We start from the raw sequence: 18,153 nt of genomic DNA, 5'->3' as shown, positions 1-18,153 counted from the left end.
GCTGGGGCTTCACCGTGAATGATTTTGTGGACTAATGTGCATACTTTAAAAGTGATGCGTTCCTTGAGTGGGAGCCAGTGTAGCTTCTCTCGTAAGGGTTTTGCACTTTCATATTTTGGTTTTCCGAAGATGAGTCTGGCTGCTGTATTCTGGGCTGTTTGAAGTTTCCTCAGTATATGCTCTTTGCAACCTGCGTATAGTGAGTTGCAGTAGTCCAGATGGCTGAGTACGAGGGATTGCACTAGGCTGCGAAAGACGGATCTTGGGAAGAATGGTCTTATTCTTTTCAGTTTCCACATGCAGTAGAACATCTTTTTGGTTGTGTTGTTTGCATGAGTTTCGAGTGTGTTAGGTGGCGGTCGATAGTGACTCCAAGGATTTTTAACGTTTCTGAGATTGGAAGGTTTAGTTTTGGTGTGTTTATAGCGGTGAATTCATTCGTGTTGTACTGGGAAGTATCAGGCATTGAGTTTTTTCTGCATTTAGTTTCAAGCGAAATGCATCTGCCCATGTGTTCATGATGTGTAGACTTTGGTTGATTTAATTGAAGATTTCTTTAATGTCTTGTTTGAAAGGGATGTATATTGTTACATCGTTGGCGTATATATATGAGTTGAGGTTATGGTTGATAGGAGTTTTGCCAAGGGTGTCATCATTAGGTTGAAAATGGTTGGTGAGAGGGGTGATCCTTGTGGTACTTCACATTCAGGTGTCCATGCAGCAGACGTTATTGAATTCGATGTGACTTGATATGACCGCTGGGTTAGGAACCCCTTGAACCAGTTTAGGACATTTCCTCCAATGCCAAAATATTCGAGTATGTGTAATAGGATTTCGTGGTCAACCATGTCAAAGGCACTTGACATATCAAATTGTAGGAGGAGTATATTGTTGCCGGTTGCAATCATTTGTTTAAATTTAGTCATGAGGGTAATTAATACTGTTTCTGTGCTGTGATTCGATCGGAATCCTGATTGGGCATCATGCAGTATTGAGTGTTTGTTTAGATAGTTTGTGAGTTGTTTAGTTACCATTCCTTCGGTTATTTTGGTTATTAGTGGTATGGATGCTACTGGTCTGTAATTGGTTATTTCGCTTGCGCTTTTCTTTGTATCTTTGGGTATTGGGGTGAGTAAAATTTTTCCTTTTTCTTTAGGGAAAAGTCCGTTTGTAGCATGAAGTTTACGTGGTTTGTTAGGTCTATTTTGAATTGTTGAGGAGCTGATTTCATGAGGTTGTTTGGGCATATGTCTAGTTTGCAGTGGGATTTGGCAAATCTTTTAAGTTTCAGAGATGAGGTCTTCTGATATTAGTTCGAATTCGGTCCAAGTTCTGTCTGCTGGGTATGTTCCGTCTTCTGGGTCTAGACAGTCTAGAAGTGTGGCATATTCAATAAGGCTGGCGGGTATTTTAAGTCGTAGTTGTATAATTTTCTCCTTGAAGTATTTCGCAAGGTTGTCAACATCTGGTATGTCTTTGCTGTTGTTTGTAACTGGTGTGGTGTCTAATAGTTTGTTCACAAGGTAGAAGAGTTTATGTGTGTCTTTGTAATTTGGTCCTATTATTGTTTTGTAATGTAGTCTTTTAGTCTGTTTTATGGTATATTGTATTTCCTCCGAAGTAGTTTCCAGGCATTTAGTGTTTGTTCATCATCTCTTTTTGTTCCATACGCGTTCTAGTTTCCTGACTTGTGTTTTAATTTTTTTCAGCTCTTCAGTGAACCATGGGTTTGGTTTTTTTCCTGTGTGATGTTCTGGTTTGGATTGGGGCGATTTATTATGTTCCAACTACTATTAAAAGAACTACGGAAGTTGTAAGGAAGTGATCCTTTAGATGCTAGCCTTCAGGAAATCTATAGAGGCACTCTTGTGGTGACTTGTATGAATATATTAGATTGAGAGTGGGTATTGTTAGGTTTTTAAAGGAAAGACTGACCTTCCATCATCAAAGAATTGTTTTTTTTATTTTTTTTATTTATCAGTTTTCAAAAATTTACAAGCAATTACTACTTGAATAAGGAAAAAAAACCAGTCAGAAATTCTTAAAGTAAAATAATTTAAAGGTAAAATAAATGACTTAAATTAGACCACCAAATTAGGGGGACATGAGCCGTTATTAACTTGGAAGATAAGATTCTTACACATTATTTAAAGAAAGACTTAGCTAATTATACTCCATACTTGCCTATTCTATAAATTACCCATTCAGAAGTGCTCAGTCTGTTGGACATAAACCGGCATTACAATATCTTTTTTGATCTATAAACTGTTTTAGATGCTCAGGAAAAAAGAAAACATATTTTACACACCAAATATTTTATATTACATTTGCATGGATAGTTTAAATTAAAGACAAGCGCCTAATGCCAAACCATCAGCTCTCATTGCAAGAAAGTCCTTTCTTCTGGCCTGTGTTTTGTTTTGTTACGTCTGGGAATACCCAGATTTTCCCTCCAAAAAAGGGAATCTGTAAGTTTCTTAAGGCCATCTTTCTCACCAAGTCCAAATCTTGTTGGAATATAAAAGATACCAATAATGTTTTTCTCTCCGTTGTCGATGTAATAGAAGAGTCTAATAAGTCTGTTACGTTCAGATCTCCTTGTGGTTGAATATCAGTATTCTTTTTTATAGGTAAGTAATAGATTTTGTTCACAGGAGGTATATTATCAGGAGAAAATTTCAGATTTTCCACCAAGTATTTCTTAAATATCTCCAATGGAGAGTACACTGGTGTATAGGGAAAATTCAGTAAACGAAGGTTTAACCTCCTATTATAATTTTCAAAGTTCTCCAATTTATTATTTATAGCATTTGTATCTTTTATCAGCTTAGTAGAAATTTCTTTCAATTTTGCATTTTCTGCTGTTAAATGGTTAATCTTATCAGTTAATTCGCCTTTCATCGATACAAATGAAACAGTTAAGTCCTGAACATTGCTCACCAAACCTTCAATCTTGCCCGTCGATGCCTGGACAGACTGTAGCGTCTCCCAAATTGCCTCAAGGGTAACCGATGCAGTGGAACCCTTGCATGGGTTCTGCATTGTTGAATGAAAAGTCCCAGATGAAAAAGGGACCTCAGCAGAAGTCCCGACTGCAGGCCCCACACGTGTGTTTCTTCCTTCGCTCTCGCGAGGATTAGAAGCACCCCCGCTGTCTGGTTCTGCTGGCTGCGGTGGAGGGTAATGCGGTGGAGGGGACAATGAAACGTCGTGTCCCAAGAGTTCGGACTCTTCCTGATCCAGAAACTCAGCAGGACCTCCTGCCGCTGTAAGTGAGGAGCGCCCGAGGTAGGTCTCCAGAGTGGGCTGGTTCGGTGTCGAAGTTAGTGCCGGTTGGGTCTTGGCTCTAACCAAACCCTTCCTCTTCGTATGCGGCATATTAATTAAAAAAAAAGAAATGTTTGGAGGAAAAGAAAACCCTCGAAGAGAAGGGTTGAACCGCTCAATTCTCCGGAGCTACTCGTGGAGCATTGTCGGAGCCGCCATCTTGCTCCGCCCCCAACACCGGCTCATCATCAAAGAATTTATGTATATCCAGATGCATCACCTAAGACAAGAGGCTCCTAAGGAGCATCTTAAATTACGTCCTAGAGCCTTGGCTATAGTGATGACTTTTTTCCTAATTTATCCTAATTACTTGTCAACAAAGGACTATGGAGTAGATGCATTAAACTTAACGAGCCAACAAGGTTGTTTTTAAACTGGTTCTAGCCAGTTTAATGCACAAAAGGGTTCTGTGAGCCATTTTCCTATCACGGTAGCAGCTAATGAAAACGGAATGCAAATGAAATAACTAGTATAGTAATGTGGACGCGATGCGATGCACTACCGTTTCTGACCCATGCACAAAAGCAGTCCGAACCCTTTACCGTGATATATTGAACATGTTCTCAGAGGCTGCCGGTAAGTCTAGAGCTGTCATAAGCACGTCATAACACGTCCATGTAGTGCGTGCATAAGCCTCCGACGTGCTATTTATGCGTGGTACGCACGCGTGCACATTTGTCGGAGAAGTCATGGCTGCACGTGGGAGAAAGCCCAACTTCTCCGACATGGATGTGCTGTGGCTAGCAAAGCTCTTCGTCATAAACAAAAAGCGATTATTCCCCCGCATGACATAATCAGAATGGATAAGGGCGGGGAAGTGCTGCAACCACTCTTTAACAGGCGTTCTTTCCGCAATCTAGTACAATCCACAGTGCTCACCTATGCCGACTACTGCAACAGCATCTTCATCGGATGCCAAGCCCAAATCATTAAAAAACTCCAAACCACACAGAACACAGCAGCTAGACTCATTTTTGTCAAACCACAATTCGAAAGCGCAACACCACTTCGTAAGAAACTTCACTGGCTCCCAATCAAGGAACGTATAAACTTCAAAGCCCACACAATGATCCACAAGATCCTCAATGGCGAATCTCCAAGCTACATGTCCAACCTGATCGATCTTCCAGCCAGGAACAGGACCAGAACTTCTAGAACATATCTCAATCTTCATCTTCCCAACTGCAAAGGCCTCAAATACAAAACCTACTATGCATCCAACTTCTCTGTCATAGGCAGCCAACTTTGGAACGCCATACCTCGACACATCCGAAAAACCACTGAACACCTACTCTTCTGAAAACTGCTGAAGACTTACCTCTTCAAACAAGCCTACCCAAATGACCCGGCCTAATTTCTCAACATAATTCCACACATAATTCCACACCACTAGTATTACCTACACTCCAATCCCTTCCCCACATCACTTACTATTGTCTTACTCTATGTAATTATGTCATCTCTACTACTACTACTACTACTATTTAGCATTTCTATAGCGCTGCAAGGCGTACGCAGCGCTGCACAAACATAGAAGAAAGACAGTCCCTGCTCAAAGAGCTTACAATCTAATAGACAAAAAAAAAAGTAAGCAAATCAAATCAATTAATGTGTACAGGAAGGAGGCGAGTGGTTACGAGTCAAAAGCAATGTTGAATAGGTGGGCTTTCAGTCTAGATTTAAAGGTGGCCAAGGATGGGGCAAGACGTAGGGGCTCAGGAAGTTTATTCCAGGCGTAAGGGTGCAGCAAGACAGAAGGCACGAAGTCTGGAGTTGGCAGTAGTGGAGAAGGGAACAGATAAGAAGGATTTATCCATGGAGCCGAGTGCACGGGAAGGGGTGTAGGGAAGGACGAGTGTGGAAAGATACTGGGGAGCAGCAGAGTGAGTACATTTATAGGTTAGTAGAAGAAGTTTGAACAGGATGCGAAAACGGATAGGGAGCCAGTGAAGTGACTTGAGGAGAGGGGTAGTATGAGTAAGCGACCCTGGCGGAAGACGAGACGGGCAGCAGAGTTTTGAACCGATTGGAGAGGAGAGAGGTGACTAAGTGGGAGGCCAGCAAGAAGCAGATTGCAGTAGTCTAAACGAGAGGTGACAAGGGTGTGGATGAGGGTTTTGGTAGAGTGCTCAGAAAGAAAGGGGCGGATTTTACGGATGTTGTAAAGAAAGAAACGACAGGTCTTGGCGGTCTGCTGTATATGAGCAGAGAAGGAGAGAGAAGAGTCAAAGATAAGGATTTCAATGGCATTACACTCAACAGCTACACAAATCCAAAGGCTGGTATCCTCACACTGCTGGGGTAGATGGGGAAATAGGGACCTATATCCATATGTGGATGTTTGAGTTTTTCAGCAATGTGCTGGGGAAACCAATTCAGCCCAGAGCAGATGTTGCTTTGCTGAGGGCTGAAACCCCAAATCAGTATAGGGAGAAAATTCCATTAGTGCCGCAGAGGGTGACTGCAATGAGAATGGCCTTGCCATAGATGTGGAAGGTGTCATTAGCTCCCACAGGACCCATTATGCAGATAAAACTGCAGACTATATACACATCACAGCTTACTATGCTACTGTGCTATATTCTTCAACAGTCTGAACAATAAGTGGCTCAATGGACCACCTAGTTTCAATGTTACCTGAAGAAGGTACGGAGTAGAAGTATATTTTTAGGTTTTTAATGTTATACCCAGAACCTCAGAGATTCAAGTGTTCCACTCCTGTGGACAAATACAAAATGTGAAAAGAAGGGGAATAAGGGTGGGAAGGGAAGGTTAGGTTTATAGGACATCAGCTGATGCATAGAACATGAAGAAAATATCATGGAAAGAACCAGGGCTCAATGTTTACTAGTTGCTGTGTAAGTTTTTTGTTTATTGGATTCAATTAAAAAAAAAATTAAAATAAACCAAATGTAACAGTGACATCTAGAAATACTACCACAATTCCAAAGTATGTATTATACTGTTTTTGCTGTGCTTTACCACCAATAGGTGGCCGTATACAAAGCAATCAGTAGCAAACTACACATTTCATTCAGAAGATGTCACTATACATAAGAACCATGAAGAAAGCCATACTAGGCTTCCAACAGAATTTATGAGAAAGCAAATGAAACACAAAAATCATTGAAATGAAGTTAATCAGGGATACATGGTGGGGAAGCATGAAGCATCGTCATGGAATTATTTTTAATCCTTGTGTGTTTGCATCTATCTGTGGTGCAAGTGTGTATATGCAGTCATCTGTGTTGTTGTGTTATGAGTAAGACTGGAAGAAAAGAGAATAGGGATGAGTCAGGTAAAAGAGTAATTCCCAACTGCTGTATTTCACTGTATCAAAGTTTGCAGGAACTGAAACTGCTTCAATCATAGAAAAACACCAAGCCACTTTTTGAGGGGGGCTTATTTCTCTGGTACTCCAAGTCTGACCTCCACCATTTTTTGAACTGTGTATTTTCACTATGTTTCACCCACACCAAATTTGGTCCTGTTCCATTATTAAAAAAAAAAAAAAAAATTTAAACCATATTCTCCGATTACAACCTTGAGAGAGGAACAGAGGGCCTACTGCTTTACATTAACGATCCCTGAATATAGTCCTAAAGAGGGTTACGACACTTTTGTTCCATACTTTGTATTATCCATGCGATACTCTATGTAATTATGTCATCTCTACGACACTTTGTTCCATACTTTGTTCTATACTTTGTATCATCCATGCGATACTTTGTACCATACTTTGTAAGTCACACTGAACCTACTTTATGTAATTATGTCGTCTCGTTGATACATTGTTCCCAAACCTGTATTACCTCCGTGATACGTTGTACCACACTTTGTAAGCTGCACTGAACCTGCTATTGAGCGGGGTATAAATGCCACAAATAAATAATAAATTAAATAAATAAAATATCCCAGATCTGTAAGTATTGCCAGCATATTATACATGGACGTTTGTAATGTGCATGTAAAAAAAAAGGTATTTGACTAATGACCATTAGTGGAATTGGGGGTGCGTGCTCGCCCTCATTTTTCCCTATCGAACAATTGTATAGCCAGCATATATGGACGGTCGTAATGTGCGTGAAAAGAAAAAAGGTATTTTCTAGAAGGTGGGGTGGAGCTACTGAGCATAAGTGGAATTGGGGGTGCGTGCTCACCCTCATTTTTCCCTATCGAACAATTGTATTGGCAGCATATATGGACGGTCGTAATGTGCATGTAAAAAAAAAAAAGACGGTCCATCATTGCTTTTTTTATTTATATTTCTTTTCACCTGCTATGACACAGCCCTTCTTCTTGTTTTACAGGTTGAAGAGCTGAAAAAACGTGAACGGGCATTGAGGAAGGACCACCATGAATGGCTCCAGGAGGTCAAGGCAAATCTTGACAACAGCCCAGGTACTTGTTGGTTTGCCATGGGTTTATAACTGCGACATGAGATTTGTTAATGCCCTGGGGTACTGATATTTCTTTGTCTCTGCAGAAATGTCTTCTTCAGAGGGTGAGGAGGAGGATGATGATGAGGGGTCCCTGGTAGGTGCTGCTCCTCCCTGCCCTTCTGGTCCTATCCCTGGTCCGCATCCCTGTCCGTCTTCTGGTACCCCCCCCCCCAAGAGATTCCGAAAAAAACCCCACTGATGCGGTTGCCCGTCCCAGCACAAGGCCGTTTGCACCTTGCCTCTCCTCTCCCCCACCTGAGTTGAGCCCCCCTGCCTCCCCCCACAGGCCGCACAGTCCCACCAGGCCCTTCTCTCCCCCCGTCTGTCGAACCCCCTCTTCACCATCCTGCCAGCCCCACCACCCCTCCCATCCCAACCCCTGCTACCCCCTCCCATGCTCCCCCTCGGACTTCCCTCCCCCTTTCCCTGGCTCTGAAAAGCCATTCCGTGGCCTCGCCCGAGGAAGTCACTCCCCCTCCTAGAGCGATTCGACATGGAGGTCATAGTTGTACATGGTGAGTTTCAAAAGGATTATTGCCAATGCTGGTGGTGTGCATGTTAAAGCTGTCCGTGAGGAAGCTTTCTAACAGTCCTTCTTTTGTCTTTACTGGACCTCACAGGGGAGGACATTGGGGACATCCCCTCTCATCCCCCTGCTACCCTTGACCGTTGTACCTCCCCCATTTCCCCTGCTCCCACCCTCGCCAGATCCACCTCCCCTATCCCTCCCACTCCTACCCATGTGGACCGTGCCTCATCTCCCATCCCTCTCACCCATACCAACTTTTCCCCAGAGGGCCTCCGGGAGTTGGCAGAGGTACTGCAAATGGGAGGGCAGACACTGGAGGACCTTTCCCAGTTGCTCCAGTATCTGTCCTCCCAAGTACAGCGTCCTTGAACTCATCTCCTCCCCCTCTCCCCCTTATCCAACCCCAAATTTCCCCCCCAGAAATATATTGTATATATATCCCCTCCCAACGTCCCCCCCCTGTAATATATCCTCCCCCCTTGTATATTGTCTATATATCCCCTGCCTTTTTTATATATTATTCTAAATTTATAATTTTTGGGGGTTAATACTATTGTGTGTGTTCTTGTAGTGTTTTTTTCCAAGAGGTTGTGTGGGGGTGGGTTATTAGACAGCCAGGGAACAGAAATAATATAAACTGTAGTACTGGGTTGAAAGAGGCAGTATATCAAGGGGTCCTTTTACTAAGCTGCAGTAAAAAGCTGCGCTAGCGTCCATGTGTGTTTTTGACTCGCGCTGAGGCCCCCTTTTACTGCAGCGGGTAAAGAGTTTTGTTTCCAGAAATGAAATGGCCTTGCAGTAAAGTGAACCACTTACCGTGTGGCCAGTTCTGGAAGGAGCACTTACCGCCACCCACTGAGGTAGGAGAAGAGGAGGAAGAAGAAGAGGGAGAGGAGGAGAATGAGCAGCAGCTGCCCTTCAAGCCCAACATACCCTGCCTTTTTTTATACTATTCTAAATTTATAAAGTTTTTCTGTGTTAATACTATCTGTGTGTTCTTGTGGTGTTTTTTTTCCAAGAGGTTGTGTGGGGGGTGGGTTATTAGACAGCAAGGGGACAGAAATAATAGAAACTGTAGTACATAAAAAACTAATAAAATGTTGATGCAAACGAGTGGGGGGGGGGGGGGGGGGGGTCGAAGCCAACATGTGATCAGATATACAGCATGAAGCTACGTGAATTTCCAGACTTGCGGTGGGCGGGAAGAACACAGAAAAACCAATTGGCTTCTACTTTCCAGATCCATGTCTCCACGCATTGGTTGTATGTGCGCATATATATGACGTACATATTGTGCATCATTAACAAGTGACGCGCAATCTGCGCGCTATCATCACGTTGTCTTACACGTGTCTCGCCACAACTTGAAAATGGATGGCGGATTTTTCCTGGCACAGTTGGACTTTTTTGCAGGGAGGCAACAAGCTGGCAGGCCAGGACAGGAGCTGAGGCAACCCGGTCATGAAGACCCTGCCCACGTTCGCCCTCGCCTCCACCCCCGCCCATGTGTGTTCTGTCCACGGGTGGTTTTGGAAGACATGTCAGACAGGAAAATAGTAGATGACTACCGCTTGTCCAGACCATATATATGAGCTGTACGAGGAAATACTGACTCACCCACTGCAAGATCTCATGCAGTACCTGGCTGGTGAAATGCTGCTGATTGTTCTGCAGTTCCTTGCCACAGGGGCATAGCATATATTAGGGGGTAACAGCGGCATGGACCAGTCTACTGTTTTCAAGGACATCTAACACAGGTACTACTCTGATTTTCACACTATCCCCTCCCCATCTTGCATCCACGGTGTCTGCTCTGCCCTACTCCCCCTTTGTTTATACCCCTTTTCATATCTTTCTTACTGCTATCCACTTGTATTCATTTTCAGGACTGCTCACATTCCCGAGCCATGAGTTTAAAAAGTGCATTACCAAATACACCATATGACCCCCCCACCCCTTTTGCTCTATGTTGCAGGTGCTGTGCGCCCTGAAAAAACTGTGTTTGCAAGCACATTACACACCCTAGGGGGGAAGAGGAGCGGAGGAGGATCAAGCAGGACTTTTACAAAATTGCTGGCATGCCCAATGTCCTGGGGGCTATTGACTGCACACATGTTGCCTTCGCCCCGCCTATGGATCAAGAAATACAGTACTGTAACTGCAAGATGGGATACCCGCTGAATGTCCAAGCCGTGTGCCAGGGGCGTAGCCAGACAGCAGATTTTGGGTGGGCCTAGAAAAGAAGTGGGTGGGCACCAAGTGTTCTCCCCAACACCCCAAAATATCTCATCTGCTGGAAAAATGTTTTTATGCACCTTGGCAGTCTGCAGCAAGCATGCGCTGAAAACTATAGTGGAGAGAAGTGTTTTGTTACCATCAGGGGGAAGTCTGGCCAAGCTAAATGTGTGCTATTGTTGGATTGAGCCTGAGCCCTAACTGGCAGTGTGGCAGTGGTGCAGGAGGGGATGCATATGACACCTGTTTTTAAAAGTGGCACTACACAGCTGTGAGAGGCCTCTGTTGTTTGGCATACTGTTAGGTGCTGATAGCAATGTATTGTTGTGTTCCTGCAGGGGATGCCGGATATGGATCTAAAACATGGCTACTGACCCTGCTCACAGTGCCCCACTCGGAGGCAGAGAAGCGCTACAACGAGTCACACATCTCGACTAGATGTACTATTGAGCGGACTTTCGGGGTACTAAAGAGCCGGTTTCGCTGCTTGCACCTTTCCGGGGGATCCCTGCAATATTCCCCTGATAAGGTGGTGGACATAGTGACCGTGTGCTGCATGCTGCATAACATCGCACTGAAGCATCACCTAGAGATCGACATAGTAGTGCCTCCAGAAGTGGACATAACCCCCTTGGACAGAGGATCCGATGTAACCAGGGGAAATGCCATGCGCCAGCAGCTATCCGGGAGTACTTTTCCAGAGTTCCACAGCCTGTGTAGTCAGCTACCACTTATATGACTTACCAAGGTAGAAACAAGAAGACATATATGCATAGCGTTTTTTAAACCACAGCTAATATTTAACTCATTAGACAAGACCCTCTGTATAATACTTGAAATATTCATTTATTAATATCACAAATAAAAACTTGTGAGGAAACCCTTCTGATGAGTACAGATACGTAAAACAAATGCATTAAGAAACCGACAGACTTTGCTGTTCAAGGTGTTTCACTTGCACCGTCACACAGGATCTTGCTGTTTCACTGTGCCTTTAAAAAAGAAAAAAAAAAGCTGTTGTGAATTCTGAACGCATGTATCAGTGTATGTTGTTAGGGGGGTGGGGGCAGTGTCATACCACAGTATTCATAGCTTACTGTATCTGAGGACTCAAGGGCTCGAGGTTTTGGTAAGACAATGTGACATAGCAGAGCTGGTAACTGTGGCTGCGAGGAAACAAAAGAAAAACAACTTTTACTAGTGTACATTTACTAGTGTACTAGTGACACAAGGGAGGGATAGTGAGGAGGCAGCAAACCCTGCAAATAGGTGGGAAAACAAGGGATACAGATGTAACAAATACATAAATAAATATATAAAAAGGGTTTAAAAGTACATTTGCCAACGATACTTACTATTAAGAGAGGGGCTGCCACACAGGGGAGGGACAGGAGGGTGTCCTGTGGTCCTGCCTGTGGTAAAAAAAAAAAAAAAAAAGAAAAGGTGAAATTGCCAAAAGTGTGCATGAAAAAATATCAACTATTGAGAGAGGGGCAGGGACACAATCACGTCAGATACTTACTTGGAAGAGCAGGGCCGGGAGACCAGGAAGGGAAGGGGGGAGGGGGTTGGCTTGTCGTCCAGGCTGTAAGAAAAAAAAAAAAGCGAGGTTTCAGTACATCTAGAGCGATAGTGAGGAGGCCGCAGTCCCTGCCTGTGAGGATAGAAAAAACAAGTCTGAACACAATAAGTACCTGAGATACTTATTGGAAGAGCAGGGATGGGAGTCCAGGAAAGGACAGCAGGGCTGGGAGACCATGAAGGGACTGGGGGGGGGGGGGGTTGGCTTGTCATCCATGCGGTAAGAAAAAATAAAAAAAAGGTTCAAAGAGCACAAATATGTGTGTGTTGGGTGGCTAGGAAACAATATGGTAGCCACGGGAGATACTTACAGAGAGAAGTGCTGGGACATGAGAGTAGGGGAAAAAAAGAACACACGCATTAGACGAACACATAATGACAAGAGGGATAGAGAATATTATGAGAGATGTATATAGGGAATAGATAAGGAGAATATACCATTTGCACTGAGGGAACTGACGATAGGATCATCCCGCGGTACCTCACGCCTCAGCTCCTTGATCTGATCTGGAGATCCAGAAAGTACATCCTCATCTGCTGTTGCTCTGCAAAATGCCTTTTGGCTTGTTGCTGTAGTTCGTGGGAATTCCTTTTCAGTATCTCACACAAATCGCTCAAATGGGTGTTGGTCTTCTCCAACTCACACATCAATGCATTGCCCACCAAATTCAGCTGCTCGCACTGTGCATCAGACACAAAGGCGCACCCGCTCACATATGGCATCTGTCGAATGCTGGACACGCCCAGCCACTTCTTTAAGCAGTGTGTTGATACCCTCATTCCACTTGGCCTGCATCTCCCACAGCTGGTGCCGATCCTCCCATTACTCTGTAGGGGGTGCAGGAGGACGGTCATTGCGTGACTCAACAGCAGAAGATACAGGGGTGACATCGACGGGGGTGACATCTACGAGCTGAAGGGTCACAGTTTCTTTGCGCTCCCCATCTTCTCCTCCCTGTGTAGGCGTTAGTAACCATAGACCTTAAAAATAGAAAGGCTACAAATTATACACACACACAAATACACACACTTGCCAATGTCCTACTGTGCTTCTTGTTCATCTTGGCTGCAACATGGTGCTGCAGGCTCTGGCACCCCTGTGGAAGTGCCCGCAACCGGATGGCCACCTACCAAAGAAAAAAAAAAGAGACCAGCCGGTTAACAACCGGCTGTTGAGCCCAGTGCTACTGGTCCCTTCCACCACCCCCCACAGCACATCACATTACTCACCACCTTCTCTGTCCTCAGTTCTGGGACCTGGAGTCGCACCTGGCAATCTGGTGTCATCTTCCAGATGTTCACCTACAAAGACAAACACAAATGAGTTTGACCCAAACCCACCCATCACCAAAGTTTCTTACCGCCACCCCATTGTCTGCAATACACTAAACAAACCCACCCTCCATATCACCAATGGCCTCCTCCGACGTGTCGACACCACCGACTACCTGCTCACGGCCAAAGGTAGGCAACACAGCCTCCTCCAGAGGAGTCAGCTCCAAGGCACAGCGAGGGCCACCCCCTGTACCCTTTCAATGCTTCCACTTCTTCTGTGCCTTGGCTTTGACGATACCCCTGAAATCTTGCCAAAGATGCTTACACTGCTCCACAGTGCGCATCTGCACACCGACAGCACTCACATCCTCCGCAATCTTCCTCCATATTTGTTTTTTTGGCCAAGCGAGAGCCTGGACTTTTTAAAAAGCCAACCAAACTCTTCGCATTCACGATGCACCAAAACTTCAAGCTCGTCGTCTGTGAATTTTGGCGCACACTTCCGCTTACCATTGCCATCAGGGCCCACACTTTCGACCACTGTTTCCTCATCCTCCTCCCTTCAGGGCACATTATCCTCCATTGCTTCCAGAAAAATAAAATGGAGGAGATGCTAACATCTGCAAAATGCACATTTATCACCCAGCCATAAGCTCATCTCTCTGCATAAATGTCTCACTTACCAATGAAAACTTGAAAGCACAAAGGAAAAAGCAACTTGGCACACACCACACACCTTTAATAAAAATAAAGTGGAGATGTTAACATCAGGAAAATGCAAAAAGAAGCACACTTACCACCCATCCATAAGCTCATCTCTCTGCATGAAACGTCTCACTTACCTATGAACACACGCAAGCAACTAACGGAAAATCGAGCCTGGAGTCAACAACGAGGCAGACACCACACGCCAGTAGCCGTTGTGATCAAAAAGTCACTCGCGCCTATAAGCCCCGCTTCCAAGTGACCTGTATCTTACACGCCCCGGATGCATGTCTAAGATGTGTGACATGCGTACAACAGGCACAGTGATACTGTGTGTTTAGCGAATGACTATTGTGCGCTTGCGTTTCCTACACTGCTAGCGGGGATTTCATCAGATTAGCGATACTTTCATGCATCCACCTTTTTAATACTGCGCCGACCATTTGCAAGTTGTTTTTTTAGAGCATCCATTGTTTTTTAAAAATCGGTAAGTTTACTACGTGACTTTTACGTTTTCGGTTCTTCTACGTTTTGTTGATGCATCTACCCCTATGTATTTTATGATTCTGTACAATTAGGGGAATTTCTCAGAGCACAATAACAGCTAGTTAATAAGGAAGATGTTAATAAGAACACAAGAATAGCCATAATGGGTCAGACCAATAGTCCATCTAGCCCAGTATCCTGCTTTCAATAGTGGCCATCCAGGTCACAATACCTAGCAACATTTCATGCTACCAATCCCAGAGCAACAAGTGGCTATCTCATGTCTATCTCAATAGCAGACTATGGCCTTTTCCTCCAGGAACTTATCCAAACCTTTTTTAAACCCAGTTATGCTAACTGCTGATACCACATCCTTCGGCAACAAGTTCCAGAGCTTAACTATTCGTTGAGTGAAAAAATATTATTTCCTTCTATTTGTTTTAAAAGTATTTCCATGTAACTTCATTGAGTGTCCCCTGGTCTTCGTACTTTTTGAACGAGTAAAAAATCTTGATTCACTTCTCCTCATTCTACACCACTCAGGATTTTGGAGACCTCAATCATATCTCCTCTCAGCCATAGCTTTCTCAAGATAAAGAGTCCTAATCTATTTAGCCTTTCCTCATATGAGAGGAGTTCCATCCCCTTTATCATTTTGGTTGCTCTTCTTTGAGCCTTTTCTAATTCTGCTATATCTTTTTTGAGATACGGCAAACAGAATTGAATGCACTACTCAAGGTAAGGTCGCACCATGGAGCAATACAGAGGCATTACAGTATTCTTGGTCTTATTTACTATGCGAATTGCGAACTCGGAGACAGGGCAACACGCGCACGCCGCGGCACCCCCCCCCCCAGGGCCGTGCACCCGGGGCGGACCACCCCCACCGCCCCCCCCCCCTTGGTACGCCACTGGTGCTATGGTAATTGCATACACACTTTGATTATGGACAATTATACACAGAACTGATAATTGGGGCCAATTAGTACCAACTGGTTAACACTAATTAGCTTCTAACTATTCAATTGCATTACATGCGTAACTGACCTTATTCTTTAACTTGGGTGCAAAAATGTATAGAATAAGAGGGCAACTGTATTTCAGTTTATATATGTTTCCCCGTATATAAGAGGCTGATGTGCTAAGGTGTGAGGAGCTTCACAAAAGGGCTATCAAGCAAAAATAAATAATAAAATGTAAACCGCTTTGGTCATACCAAAGTCCATATATCAAATTCATAACCCTTTACCTATTACTACTTATATGTGTTAACAGCCACATTAATCACATGCAAGTTTTGGTTTTTTTTTTTGCTGAATGTGCATTAAATTTTGTATTTATTTTATTTATTTTGGATTTTGTGCACACCTTCTTCAGTAGTAGCTCAAGGTGAGTTACAATCAGGTACACTGGGTGTTGCCATCACCACGAGAAAAAAACATAACTACACTTCCTTGGCTCATTGTTGAAATCTGTATGTTTGTTACTTGTGCATAGGTAATGAGTTTTTTAATATTATTATGCAGCTCATTACCTAGTCTTGCAGTGAATTTCACTAGGGAATCCAGAGTTCTGTTAAGACTTTGTTTGCTGGTGTCAAAAACATTTGATCATCTTAATTCCAAAGGTCTTCTGTTCCTGGATTTTTAAAATTTCCTCTTGGTATTCTGTCTATAAATGCTTTGGTGCAGTGCTCTGGTCTTGCAAAGTGCTCTCCCACCCCATTTAGCTTTGTGGTATTTAATGTTGTCTGTGTAGGAGTTGATTCTTGTTTTTATCGTCTCTCTTGTTTCTCTAACATAGCATCCTTCTTCACATTTTCTACAATGAATGATATATACTACATTCAAAGAGCATGAGTAGGATCTCTTTAGGCAGAATGCTTTTCCCTTGTAACTATGAGGTCCTGTGATATGTGCTGGCACAGCTTGCAACCAGATATACTGCAGGGATGTGTGCCATTGTTTTCTTTTACAGCTTCTGTTGAGAGAGTCCCAACAGAGAAACACAACTGTGAGAGAGCTATTTCCAAGACCAAAGCACTGCACCAATGACTTTATGGCCAGAATTCTAAGAGGAAATGTTAAAACAATCCAGGAACATAAGACCTTTGCCCACCCCTACCTTTCCCCATCAGTGCTTTTGTATCAGGTATATATTCTGATATTTTCATATGTTGCAGGAAAGTAAGATTGCCAAATGTTATGTCTTCCTCCCAAAATTGGTCACATGTTCCACCTTCCTCTTCTCTGAAATCAACTCTCTCCCTCAACCTCTCCTAGCCCACAGACATTTCATTTTAACAGCATGGGTTCCTTAAAGCCTAATATAGGTGGTGGTAGCAGTTTTAGCTAGGGTTGTCCCTATCATTGAGAACTGTGTTTTTCATACATGGGCTTGCTTTTCAGCCTGTATTCTCTTTGCAAATGAGGCTCTGCCAAGGTACTTCTGCACTTGGTACTGCATCCATTCTCATCACTCTCAGACTGTCCTCTACTGTTAGATTGTTTCTAAAGGGGTGGGGGCCAGACACTAAGCCAGTACATGCTTTGTTAAAAACCAGGAAGGTTTTTGTTAACCCCCCCCCCTCGGGTACTCCATTCTATAGATAAATCTCTCTTATCTGTCCCCTTCTCCTCTACTGCTAATTCCAGACTCCGTTCCTTTTATCTCGCTGCACCTCACGCCTGGAATAGTCTTCCCGAGCCTGTACGTCTAGCCCTGTCTTTGTCCATTTTCAAGTTCCGACTAAAAGTCCACCTCTTTGATGCTGCTTTTGACTCCTAACCACTACTCACTTGCCCTGTCCTTTTATCCCCACCTCTTTATTCCCTTACCTCTTAGTTGTTCTGTCTTTTTACCTGTCTTATTTAGATTGTGAGCTCTTTCAGCAGGGACTGTGTTTTCGTGTATGGTGTACAGCGCTGTGTATGCCTTGTAGCGCTATAGAAGTGATAAGTAGTAGTAGTAGAAGGGATGAACCTCCTTGGGACAAGGGTACCACAGGGCCCAGAAAACCTTTCGTGCTGGCTCAGCCTCCTGCTTCCCCAGTCCTCCCCCTTAAGAACAAGCTAGTACTGCTGATGCCACTGTGGGAATCCAGGCATATGAAACCATGTTATTAAAATGAAAAGTAGCAGGATTAGGAGATAGGGAAAATCGTACTTATGTTGGCCAGGTTTCTCAACCTGCTTCCCTTCAGTTTTCTTGAGGGGGGTGGGGCAGTCAGGTCTTCCAAATACTATCTGGTTGCCACTTGGTAACCCTACAGTGGAGAGGGCAGACTCTGCTAATTGGCTGTACTGTAGTATGAAGAAAAAGGAAAACATTCTAAGATGTGGAGTGGAACTGCCTCTTCATCTCCACTCACTTGTCTACTGGAATCAGGAGACAGGGGAAGAAAAGCAAGCTCCACCTCTACTCTTCCCTTCAAGGAGTGGCAAAAGACAATATCCAGGGATCACGCAGGCAGAGTTGGCTGGCTGCAAAAAAAAGCAGCTTCGAGGCGAGACGCATTCAGGAATAGTTGAAAGGCTGAAGGCAACCAGGAAGTGGAACCGGAAAGCAGGCAAG

General features: G+C 43.9%; 2 long non-coding RNA genes across 2 annotated transcripts; both read right to left on the bottom strand.

Moving 5' to 3' along the window:
• Positions 1-11,421: 11,421 nt before the first annotated feature.
• On the bottom strand, positions 11,422-12,184 carry LOC115475771. The gene is made up of 4 exons (XR_003943096.1): positions 12,056-12,184; positions 11,889-11,945; positions 11,631-11,699; positions 11,422-11,525 (listed from the first exon to the last, which is right to left on the bottom strand). It is a non-coding gene; the product is annotated as an uncharacterized LOC115475771 (long non-coding RNA).
• A 937-nt stretch (positions 12,185-13,121) lies between these two features.
• Positions 13,122-18,147, bottom strand: LOC115475772. The gene is made up of 3 exons (XR_003943097.1): positions 17,951-18,147; positions 13,345-13,416; positions 13,122-13,241 (listed from the first exon to the last, which is right to left on the bottom strand). It is a non-coding gene; the product is annotated as an uncharacterized LOC115475772 (long non-coding RNA).
• Between the last annotated feature and the right edge of the window lie 6 nt (positions 18,148-18,153).

The sequence above is a fragment of the Microcaecilia unicolor genome, chromosome 8 (genome assembly GCF_901765095.1).
Source record: "Microcaecilia unicolor chromosome 8, aMicUni1.1, whole genome shotgun sequence".
Classification (NCBI taxonomy): Eukaryota; Metazoa; Chordata; class Amphibia; order Gymnophiona; family Siphonopidae; genus Microcaecilia; species Microcaecilia unicolor.
This window is presented reverse-complemented; position numbering and strand designations above follow the sequence as displayed.